This window comes from Piliocolobus tephrosceles, chromosome 19 (assembly GCF_002776525.5).
Source record: "Piliocolobus tephrosceles isolate RC106 chromosome 19, ASM277652v3, whole genome shotgun sequence".
Lineage (NCBI taxonomy): Eukaryota > Metazoa > Chordata > Mammalia > Primates > Cercopithecidae > Piliocolobus > Piliocolobus tephrosceles.
This window is the reverse complement of record NC_045452.1, coordinates 21,842,742-21,855,221: the sequence shown is the minus strand read 5'-3', so window position 1 is coordinate 21,855,221 and position 12,480 is coordinate 21,842,742. Positions and strand designations below refer to the sequence as shown.

The following is a 12,480-nucleotide window of genomic DNA, read 5'->3' as shown; positions in this document are numbered from 1 at the left end:
CTTGGCACATTTGAATAAGGAAGCTGGTTCTAGGTGAGGGGAATAGTAACCAAAAGGCCAGCGGCTGGAATTACCCAGGTATGGCCTTTCAACTATGAGGAGAACATGGTTTAGAGTTGTGCTGTCCAACATGGTAGCCACTAGCCACATGTGGCTACTGAGCGCTTGAAATGTGGTTACTCTGAACTGAGACGTAGATGAGCAAAAAATACACTCCAGATTTCAAAGGCTTAACTAGAAAAAAGAATGCAAAGTATCTCATTAATAATTTTTTTACTAATTACCTATTTAAATGATATTTTGGATGTACTGAAGTCAATAAAATGCTATAAAAATCAATTTCCCCCCTTTCTACTTTTTTAACGTGGCTACTAGAAAATCTATACAAATGTGGCTCATATTTGTGGCTTGCATTCTATTTCTATTGGACAGTGCTAGTCCAAAAACTTTTAAATAACAAGCTAAAGCATTTAAACCCTCTAGGCAATGAAACACCACTGAAGGCTTTCAAACTTTAGTGCCTGTGGTCGATTTGGGAGGGAGCAGGAAACATAAACAAAGCGCTGTTTCAGGAAGATCAGTGTGGGGGCAATCTGCAGGGGTGAGACACTGGAGGCAGTTGTCAATGTCAACAGGCTGCAAAATGTCAAAGGGTGAGCAGGCTCAGCTGGAAAGAATACAAGGTCTTTAGAAGGCCCATGCTGGGTGGAGGGAGGAGGAAGAAATCAAGAGCAGGTTGAAATACGGGAAGAATAACAGCTGCAAGTGCTGACCCCAGCCTGGACAACCAAGGTGCAATGCTTGTGGGACTTAGTGAGTTCAGTGCAGTTTAGTTTAGATCAAGTATGGCTTAGTGATAAGGGCTTCCAGGCAGAGGTACAATTCAGAACAGGACTGGGGTCCTCTTCAGCAATTCTGGAATCTATCTCACTGTGGCAGGACTTCCAACAGTAAGATCAAGTCCCAGAGGAGATGGGGAGGAGGTAGGCAAGGCTACTAGAAACCACAGGATAGGCTGGGCGCGGTGGCTCACGCCTGTAATCCCAGCACTTTGGGAGGTCGAGGCAGGTGGATCACAAGGTCAGGAGTTCAAGACCAGCCTGGCTAATATGGTTAAACCCTGTCTCTAATAAAAATACAAAAAAAATTAGCCGGGCATGGTGGTGGGTGCCTGTAGTCCCAGCTAGTCGGGAGGCTGAGGCAGGAGAATTGCTTGAACCCGGGAGGGGGAGGTTGCAGTGAGCTGAGATCGGGCCACTGTACTCCAGCCTGGGCAACAGAGCGAGACTCCGTCTCAAACAAAAGAAAACAAAACAAAAAAGAAACTACAGGATAGGCTGGGCATGGTGGCTCACGCCTGTAATCCCAGCACTTTGGGAGGCCAAGGCAGGCGGATCATGAGGTCAGGAGTTCAAGACCAGCCTGGCCAACATGGTGAAACCCCGTCTCTACTAAAAATACAAAAATTAGCCAGGTGCGGTGGCACGCACCTGTAGTCAGCTACTTGAGAGGCTAAGGCAGAAGAATTGCTTGAATCCAGGAGGCAGAGGTTGCAGTGAGCCCAGATCACGCCACTGCACTCCAGCCTGGGCAACAGAGCGAGACTCTATTTCAAAAAAGAAAAAAAAAAAAAAATTACAGGATAGCAATAAATAACAAAAGCAAAAGACCAGACTTACAACACAGCCTACAAATATTTACTGGAAGTCTGATGTATGCCTGACACTTGGCCAGGCTCTGGAGATACAGTGAACAAAACAGACATGGTCCTGAATCATGAAGAGCTGTGAAAAAATAACAGGAGCTCTGCCAGTCTTAACTGAGGGTGGATGGGGGCAGTGGGACGAGAGCATAAAGGAGAGCCTTTCTGAAGTGACAATTTAATCTGAACCTGCAGTTAGCTGGGTGAAGGCTAGTGGGGAGCAGAGGAAGGACAGTCCAAGCCAAGAGAGTAGTGCAGGTGTATACAAAAACAAAAACCTTAAGGCCGGAAAAGGCTTGGGCAATTTGAGGAACTGAAAGAAGGACCTTGCAGTTAAGATGGTCAGAGAGGAGGGCGGGGTATAAAAGAAGTGAGGGCAGGTTGGAGAGGCCAGAACACACAAGCCTCATAGGATAAAAAGTAAAATCCCAGTCAGGCGCAGTAGCTCTTGCATGTAATCCTAGCACATTGGGAGACCGAGGCAGGAGGATCATGAGGTCAAGAGATCGAAACCATCCTGGCCAACAATGGTGAAACCACGTCTCTACTGAAAATACAAAAATTAGCCGGGCGTGGTGGCATGCGCCTGTAGTCCCAGCTCCTCGGGAGGCTGAGGCAGAAGAATTCCTTGAAACTGGGAGGCGGAGGTTGCAGTAAGCCGAGATTGCGCCATTGCACTCCAGCCTAAGCGACAGAGCTAGACTCCATCTCAAAAACAAAAACAAAAAAAGTAAAATTCCAACCCAGCCCAAGTGTAATGGGAAGTCATAAAAGGGTTTTGACCACAAGGAAGTGGTACAATCCTAAAGGGATTCTAAGTGCTCCAGCTACCTATGCTCCTCTCAGGTCACTGAATCCGGGCTGGCTTGGCAGCAAAGGGGCAGCAGCCAGTATCATAACTGAGTAGCAGGATTCCAGGTCTGAAATAACAGAGTTTATTATATGGCCCTCCAAATGCTCCAGGGTTGCAAACTTGAGAAGATGAGGGCACCACTGAAAAACACAAATAATAACTAATAGAAACTAACAATAACTAACAGAAACTAATACTAATGGGAGGCATTACTTAACTTTCACCATACTGAGTACGAAGAAGTAGCAAAGAATGCCAGCTGGGCACAATGGTTCATGCTTGTAATCTCAGCACTTTGGGAGACTGAGGTGGGCAGATCACCTGAGGTCAGGAGTTCAAGACCAGCCTGGTCAACATGGTGAAACCCTGTCTCTACTAATAATACAAAAATTAGCCAGATGTGGTGGTGTACACCTGCAATCCCAGCTACTTGGGAGGCTAAGGTAGGAGAATCGCTTGAACCCGGAAGGCAGAGGTTGCAGTGAGCTGAAATTACACCACTGCACTCTAGCCTGAGCAACAGAGCGAGACTGTCTCAAAAACAAAACAAAAAGAACGCCAGCAGGTAAATATGGATTTTGTTTTGGAGTATGGAAGTGAGGTGAGGCATGGATATGTAGGCTAGCATATACAGAGGTGACAGTTAAGTCTCATAAATAACACTTATGAGGATTAGAAAAAGAGAAAAATAAAACAATAAAAGGAGCCCTTAGTAAATGACCTTAGTGTTTCTCTCTGTGATAGAAGTCAGGAAAGGAATGATGCCCCAAAAGGTAAAAAGGAGGACAGTACGATGTCAGAAAAGGTAGAGCATTAAGAAAGCTGACTGGGCACGGTGCCTCACCCCTGTCCTAGCACTTTGGGAGGCTGAGGTGGGAGTTCGAGACCAGCCTGGTCAACATAATGAAATCCCTAAGGTCAGGAGTTCAAGACCGGCCTGGCCAACATGGTAAAACCCTGTCTCTACTAAAAATACAAAAATTAGCTGGGCTTAGTGATGCGCACCTATAATCCCAGGTACTCAGGAGGCTGAGGCAGGAGAATCGCTTGAACCCAGTGAAGTTGTGGCGGCGGGAGGTGGCGGAGGTTGTGGTGAGCCGAGATCATGCCACTTTACTCCAGCCTGGGCGACAGAGCGAAACTCCATCAGAAAGACAAGAAAGAAAGACAAGAAAGATGGATGGATGGAAGGAAGGAAGGAAGGAAGGAAGGAAGGAAGGAAGGAAGGAAGGAAAAAGGAAAGAGAAAGCTGTGATCCAAAGGGATGGGACAAGAGAGTTTTTTTTTGGAGTAGTAGAACCGTTCTGATCCTGACTGTGTGCATTCATATGTGAACATTCACATAAATAGTCAATATTACTGTATGTTATTTTTTAAAAAGTTTTTAAAGGGATAGGGGTTGTCAAAAAGGATTGGCTGCTGCAGGGAGACAGAAAAGGATGAAACCTGAAAAGAGAAGACGTAGTCTCACTCTGTTGCCCAGGCTAGAGTGCAGTGGTGCAATCTCAGGTCACTGCAGCCTGCGCCTTCTTGGTTCAAGCAATTCTCCTGCATCAGGCTCCTGAGTAACTGGGACCACAGGTATGCGCCGCCCCACCCGGCTAATTTTTTTTGTATTTTTAGTAGAGACGGGGTTTCACTATATTGACCAGGATGGTCTTGATCTCCTGACCTCCTGATCCGCCCACCTCGGCCTCCCAAAGTGCCAGGATTACAGGTGTGAGCCACCGTGCCCGGCCAGTGTGGGAAATTTACCCACTAGGTAACTGGCAACCTTGGAACAATCTGGCTGCAAAAGTTTAAAGAATGACTGAGTAGTGAAGACGTGAAGGAAGGGAGGTAGCCAGCATAGACTGCTCTTTCAGAACTCTGGAAGTGACAGGAACAGTAGCTCAAACATGATAGCAGAATGGAGAGATCCAGCAAACTGGCAGAATTTTCCAAGATCCCATGAGTTGCTCCATGTAAGTATTTTTTCAAAATACGCATTTTGCACATGAACTAGTCATTTTCTTATTGCCCTGTTAATCTAAAACTGCATAATTCAATGACTAAAACGAATCCAAAATCTACACTTTGATTCTGCTCGTTAGAATCAAATGTTAGTCAGTCAACTAACATTTTCTGTGTTCCCACTATGTGCCAAGCACTGTGCTGGATAAAAAAATGAATAACACTTAGTTCTTGGAAGAGCACACAATTTATCACAATAGCCCGGGACTGGAGCAGAGATCTGTACCAAGGGCTCTGAAAGCCCTGAACTCTGAACTAAGATGTATTTTTACAATCTTTACAAAAATTAAACAGGGAAGAAATAAGATGTACTTTTGCAAAAATGTTATTAATTCCTAAAAGCCAAGAATGAGCTTAAACTTTTTTTTTTTTTGAGACTAAATTTCGCTCTTGTTGCCCAGGTTGGAGGGCAATGGCACGATCTTGGCTCCCTGCAACCTCTGCCTCCCAGGTTCAAGAGATTCTGCTGCTTCAGCTTTCTGAGTAGCTGGAATTATAGGCGCCCACCACCACATCCGGCTAATTTTTTGTATTTTTAGTAGAGACGGGGTTTCACCATGTTGGCCAAGTTGGTCTCGAAATCCTGACCTCAAGTGATCCACCCGCCTCGGTCTCCCAAAGTGCTGGGATTACAGGCATGAGCCACTGCGCCCAGCTTAATTTAAATTCTTAAGTTAGGTATGGGCAACCTAATCATCAGCGGTATTCTCCTTTTCTATTCCTCTCTACTTTTCAGCGCCCTTTCTCCCTCTGATAATTCAGGAAGGAGGCAAAAGGAAACATGCGTAGGCTCTCAAACCAGAGAGACGTGAGACTGAACCTATGCCCTTGAAATGCATAGCTGTGTGGCTCTTGGAGATCCCTTCTCTCTTTCATAGAATAGTAATGATACCTACCCCACAGACTTGGGGTAAGAATTAGGGGAAAAAAATGTAAAAAGGCTGGCATACAGTAAGCATGCGACACATGTTAGCTAATATGATTATTGCCATTTCAACAAGTGGCATTGCTCTGACTTTAAAACATTTTTAAGTGCTTCCATTTGAATGAGGGAAATTTTTTTCAAGGGCATGACATTTATATGTTACCATAGAAAAGCAGCTACAGAATTTCTATCAGAAACCACTCTGCTCAAATAATGGTGTTTGGGATAAGCATTTAATAACAGTCAAGAACTAAGAAAATATAAAGATATTATTATCATCATCATCACCACGTCCCACGTGGGACAAGCCAGTCTGATTTGTGTTCTGGATATTGGTGAGTGCGCCTTCGTGCAAGTGGACACTACATTCATAGCCCTCCCACTACCTGCCTACAGCAATGCCACACGCTGTAGAGACAACGTGCTAAAAGTTCCGCTCTATAAGAGTCATTTACACAACACTACCCAAAACACATCTGTAGTTTCAAAGCGAAGATCACTGATGAGTCTCCAAATCAAGAGAAATCTTAATACTACTGACATCTCCCACAGCGAAGACAGAAGTAACCTCTATTAGTAAACTTTCACAAAATGCTAATGTGTATCACACACTTTCTATATATACTTAACTGTTGGTGGGGGCACTAATGTTTTATTCACTATGAAGAAATATCTTTGGCCAATTTTGTATAATTTCGCTTAAATTATAATACAAATGACCAACTTGAAATTCACCATCCTCTCGTTCAATCTCTAGCACTGATGCTAAAAAGTAATAACACAGCCAAAACACATGAGGAAGCACGAACTTAAAGTCGCAGGCTGGTAACCTGAATTCCAAAGAATTCAGAATAAGCTGCTCCTTAAGGCGCTTGACTAGAGGTGACCGTTACTGGACGTCTTTAAGCACTACAGCGTGTCTCACTGGATCGGATGTTTAGCCTCTACAGCCGAATAAACCCAGTAGTCTGGAACTGAAGGGCACCGGACCAGGGGAAGGTGTAAAACCACTTCCAGTGCCCCTCGTTTCCTTGTCCAGAGTCTGAGTCGCCTCCCCAAGTGGCCGCACACGCAGGGCCCTGGGGAGGGGTGTGTAACGCATTCACCCTGTCACGCAGGTCCTGCACACAGGCCGGGACGCTGCGCAGGGACCCGAGGCTCCGAGGCCTGACGCCTCCCACTGCCACCAACAGCCATGGACGAATGCGCCTCCGCGGGCCAGGAGGGTGCACCCGCGCCGGGGCCCCCCGGAGACGGGAAGCGAACTCAACTCGGCCGGGCCAGCCCACCCGGAAGCCCTCCCCCAGCTCACACCTGCTGGCGCGTGACGCCCGGAGCCGCGCGCGCGCCCGCCTGTGCTTGCCCGGCCATTCGGGGCGCCCCGGCCCGCGCGCCGGACGTCGCCCCGAGTCCCTCCCGGCCTCTCGACTCAAATCTCGGCGGCTCCAGCTCCCGTGGAGCGCGCGCTCAGCGCCGCCGGCCGCACCGGCCCCGCGCGCGCTCACGCCCCCTCCCCGGCCCGCTCCCCGCCCCACGCGCGCTCCCTCGCGAGGACACGCACACGCCGCGCCTCCGCTCACCGCCCCGGGCCGCGCCGCGCGCCCCCGGGGGCGTCCTCGCCGACCCCCGGCCGCCCCGCTCTGTCCTGGCAGGGCGCGGGGGAGGGGAAGGACGGCTCGGCCGCCGCACCTCACTCACCCCCGAGCCGTGCCGGCTCCAAGTACGCGGCGTTCCGCTGTGAAGCGAGGGGCGCAGTCCCCGCTTCTCCGCAGACTATGGAGGCGACGTCGTAGGGGGACTGAGGGTCGCGGGGGTCACTCCCTCCCGTTTCGCCTGGCAGAAGCACGGGGACCCCAGAAACTAAAAACAAAATAAACAAACTTTCCCCTCCGCATCCCTCCCCCAAAACCACAACACAAACACTCGGGGGCCCGCCCATAGCCCCACTCCATTGGCCGCAGGGAGGATGCTTCCGGCTCTCACTGGCTGGCTTTTGTGCCCATCAAGCTGTCGTTCCGCCCCTCCAATTCCTCGTTGCTGCCTTAGCCCCTCATTGGTTAAGTGCTTCCCGTTTAACGAGCTAGGATTGGCTGAGCTGCCTGAGCCAATCATGCGGGGACACACCCCCTCAGCATCCCAGAGGCCGCTTCCTCGGTCGAGGACCCAAAGAGACTGAGGGGAAACTAGAGCATGATGGCCGCCGAGCTCGCTTGGCGCAACCATGGTCTTTTTTCTTTTTATATTTAGCTCATTAGTGCCTTGCCTCGGCGCTGTTTCCCTAAGCTTGTCTCTCCATCCAGTACTGCCCTATAACGGAATCTATACGTGCCGGCTCCTTGATTTATCCCCTCCGAAGTGCTGAGTGTGGGTTGGTTGTGTGTCATTGGACTGTCAGGATGTCACTCCCCAGTCAAATCTTCAAGTTATTGGTGGAACAGCAAGAAAGCCCGTCCAGCAACAAGAGCTAATACCATTGGTTTGACTCCACTGTGTTATTTCCTGGCACTTTATTGGGCAAATAGGTGCGTCAGATCCGGATTCGCTCTGCTACGGTTAATTGTTTACTGGGGATTTGGGGTCAACTCCGGTTGTTTGGCCAGTAGTTGACGATAATACTGACTCCCATTAATTGCATGCCTATTTTGTGTCAAGTACAAACATTATCTGGTTAAACCTGGGAGTAATGCAGTATCCAGTTTTTATAGATGGGAAATTAAGGCTGGCGAGAGCTTAGAAAACTTGCCCAAGGTCATCCAGATACAAAGTAGTTGATGGGCCTGGCATCTGGTCCTGGGTCAAACTCCAGAGACTTCACTCTTTTTATTATGCTTTAGTGCCTCCACCTTAGATGATATACTTGTCAGTCAACCCAGCATCTTAAAAACTTTCATTTGGAACTGAAAGTCTTCAGTTTCTGGAAGTGACTTTTTTGGGGACTTACTATGGAGAAGTTGTCATTGCCTCCACCACATCCTCCTCCCCAGGACCCATTCCTCGCCCCTTTAAGTTAAAGTAGACATTTCTGCCGTTCTTTTATGTGAAGCCTACCCCCCACTCGCAACCCCTGACCAACCATCTACAACTCATTCTTTGGAAAGAGTCCTCAAGAGCTGGAAAACTAGGAGAAATCAAGTCTAAAGAGAGAGAACAAATCGTCTTAGAAATGAATAATTTATTGCATGCAAAGAGAACAGCCCTTCAGCTCCTGGAAGTCTTCCAGGATAGTTGATGCTGAGCAAGACGTGTGCTCCTGGCTGGTGGCCACTGGGTTCTTTCTCTGTAGCAGCTTTCATCGAAGTGAATCCAACATTTCAGCCAGAGGAGGGCAGGATGCTTAGGACCCACTGCCAGAGTGCCAGTCCTGAGCTTTGGGGACCGAAATGATCTCCAGGAGTACAACGCTGGACTCTAGCCCACATTCCATCTCGGATAATTAACATTTTACCGTCCCAAATCCCCATCCCCTGTAGCTTCAGTGGGATCACCGCCCTTGTTTCGCTTCCTGATCCAAGCTGTTGTGTAACCTCCCTGGCACTGCTTTAATAATAAAACAACCATTGTAACATAGTAACGATGCTCAACACTTAGAGCCTTTCAGCAAATGAAGCCAAGGTATTTCATAAAAGTCCATTAAGAGTAAGTGGCATGTATTCCTGGGGCCAATGGAGGAAGGACAGAAGAAAGATCATACGTCAAATTCTAATACAGGTTGTAAGAACGTGAATCCGTACAGTTGTGTGCACATACCCCATATTAGCCTTCCAGTATGGGGATTCTGAACTCAAAAACACAGTGAATGAGAAACATTCAGAATCTAAAACCTTCCTAACCTTCAAAGTTGGTTGCTTGGACCTCTATTTTATAACTTGGTACTTGACTTTCCAGGTAATTGTTTGATACATTTCAGTTGTAAGTACCTTGAAGCAGATGGTTTCTTTTTCATCTCTGTGTCCTTCACATTGTTCTGATGGTAAAAGGCCCCCAAATAAATAGTTATTCCGTAAATGTTTAGTGAGCATGTCAGGCACTTTTACTAAGTTACAAAGGCTACACAGATGAGTAATACACTCCCTCTTCCTTCAAGGACCTCAGTTTAGTAGGGGTGTCCAGCAGATAAGCAGATGACCATGGTGCAGTGCTGTGAGAAGGTGCCCTGGAAGCAAATAGTAGGGACATGGGACTCCTCGGAGGGACAGAAATGGCTTCCTGGAAGAAGTGACATCTACAGGGAGAACTAAAGAATGAGTTACCGTTAGCTAGGCAAGAGACTGGTGATGTGTGGGGTTCTACAACATTTGCTGTCTGGTGGCAGGGAGCAGAATGGGAATATCCAGAGATGGCCAAAGCCTGCTCTTCTTAGAATCTTTGTCTATAAAGGCCTCAGCTATTTGTCATTGTGCCACCTCATTGTGCCTTCCCTCCCAGAGACAAAGCAAATGCCTGAAACCTTCTTGTATTTGTCCCCTTGAGAATAGGAAAATAATTTCCAAATAAGATGGCTGTTTTTCTAATCATAAAAGTAACATCGAGGCCAGGCACACTGGCTCACGCTTGTAATCCTAGCACTTTGAGAGGCCAAGGTGGGAGGATTGCTTGAGGCCAGGAGTTTGAGACCAGCTTGGGCAACACAGGCAGAGCCCATTTCTACAAAAACAAAGACAAGTAATAGTTGGGCATGGCACCCTGCGCCTATAGTCGGGAGGCTGAGACGGGAGGATTGCTTGAGCCTGGGAGTTCAAGGCTGCAGTGAGCCACACGACTGCACTCTAGCCTGGGCAACAGACCAAGACTCTGTCTCAAAAAAAAAAAAAAAAAAAGTAACATTGAGTAAATTTTAACTCAATATAATATTCTATATTTCAGACAATATAGAAAGTTATAAAGTAAAAGCCTCCCATAATGTATTACATCCAGACACCGTTAAGGACACTATCTTCCCAGACTCTTTTATGAATAGGCCCACAGATGAGTTTCTTCTTCCAACAAATAGTGGGATGTGGTTCAGGGGCTCTTCTGGGCTCTGACAGCTCTCATCACCCAGAACTGTGGCTTTGGATGGAACCTGCCCTTGCTTTCTATACTTATAGGAAGGAAGCCAATCTGTCAATCAAATAATTATTGTGAAGAAGATGGGTTTCAATTCCTGTCACGGCCAATGACAAGACTTTTGTGTCTTGCTCAGCCTGGTGTGAATGTTGAGCCAATGAATGGGGTGAGGGTGTCTGCACCATAGGGCTTACAGGCATGCTTTGGTGCCTGTGGAATCAATTCATACCCTGAAAAGGCAGCCCAGGTCAGAGAATGCTATGCCAGGGTACTCTCTTGTGCTCGCTCTCATTTCCTCTCTGCAGGCTACTTGGGGAAAATATTTTTCTGTTTGTTTGTTCCAACCCACCCATCTTTCAGAGTAAAAAGACTCGTTAAGCCCTGCACACTTGTATGCAGGCCAAGTGCACTATGTTCTTGGAGCGCTGTGCTATTCTTAGCGCTCTATATGTGGTGTTCTATACAGTTGGCTTTTTGCTGGAGGGGAAGGCAGATTTCATGAGTGATAGCTGCCTTGGCTGGCTACCAAAAGTGCTCTGAGCCATCTCAAGCAACAGGCCTTCCTTTTTTCCCTTGAGAGGTTGTGTTGTGATCCCTGCCCTTGGCTTGGACAAATTCCAAGGCAATGGGAATTTTTGTGAACGATTCTGCAACAACCCACAAGCTGGGGAAAGGGGGGATAGCGAGCTGGATCTGCTCCAGCTCTAATTTCTGTGGCATAGGAGAACTCCTTCCGCCCTTTGCACTGGCCCCTCATAGCTATGAAGAATTTGGAAGTGTTCGTTAAGCATTCTCCAATTCTTGAAGCTTATAACAATGGGAAGATCCCTATAAAGGAATCTGATCCAAAGGACAAGGGGACAGCTGACAGCTGATACTGCTCACTGGGGCAGTGGGTGTAGCCATTGCCAAAGACCAAGCGCAATGAGGGAGGGAAACTCTCTAGAGAGTGCTGATTACAGAGGACATGCTTCTAAGCATTTATTGCATGTCTGGGAGCATTTACTGTGCAACACGTCCCTTGCGTCTGTCTCACCTTCTAAATCACCTCTCATTTTTTATGACCACACTTCCTGAGAAGCAACTTAGTTAAGCAGCAAACACTGGACCCCCCTCCTGTTTGCTGGCCAATGCTAGACACACAGGGGGAGGCTCACAAGAGAACCAGGATTACAGTTAATAATAACTACCCTTTGGTGGACACTTGCTGTGTGTCAGACACTTTGCTGAGGGCTTTACATGGATTGTGGATAGTTAATCTTCACAACAACCATTGTTATCCACATTTTCTAGATAGGAAAATGTAGGCACTGAAGGGCTAACTAACATTGAACCTAGGCAGTCTGACTCCAATGAGTAACCTCTTGTCCACGCTGCTACATTGCCTCTCGGATGTCTAACTTGGGAACCCCACAGTGCAGCTGGGGAGACGACTAGCCCTCAATAAACAGTTGTCCTCGTAGTCTTCAGTATCTTAGCCCCATCCTCTTTACCCCTATAAACTCAAGGAAATAAGTACACCTCTTCCTGGCTAAATTACCACCTCTGGTGGTCCTTCCTCCACTTCCCAACTGAGATCTGGCTTTTCTCCCACTCCCTTCAAATAGCTTCCTTCCTTTTCTTCTCTATTTCTTATCCTAGCTTCTTAAATAATGACCTGGGGCCATCTCCACCACAGAAGTGCTCTCTTGTTCTTTCTCTCTCTGAACCTGGCTTCTAGCCCTAACTCTACTGAAATTCATTTCTCTAAGCTCATCTATAACCTTTTTGTGGCCAAGATCCAAGAGACTTTCTCAGTCCTTGTTTCCATGGCTTCACCAATACGTTTTACTCTGAGAATCTTTTCTTTGCTTCCCCAAATAGCCAGCTTTCCTCCTACCTCTACAACTGTTCATGCTCTTTTCCCTACCAGCTTTTTCTCTAAACTCCTTCAAAGGAGTC

At 47.3% G+C, this 12,480-nt stretch overlaps 1 protein-coding gene across 4 annotated transcripts in view; it reads right to left on the bottom strand.

The window, feature by feature from the left end:
* Positions 1–7,403, bottom strand: part of TNRC6B (trinucleotide repeat containing adaptor 6B) — a 289,062-nt gene extending 281,659 nt beyond the window's left edge. For all 4 annotated transcript variants that reach the window (XM_026448465.1, XM_026448460.1, XM_026448456.1 and 1 more), the window contains exon 1: positions 7,192–7,403. The gene's annotated coding sequence lies outside the window, so the exon portion shown is untranslated. The remainder of the gene's footprint in view (positions 1–7,191) is intronic.
* Between the last annotated feature and the right edge of the window lie 5,077 nt (positions 7,404–12,480).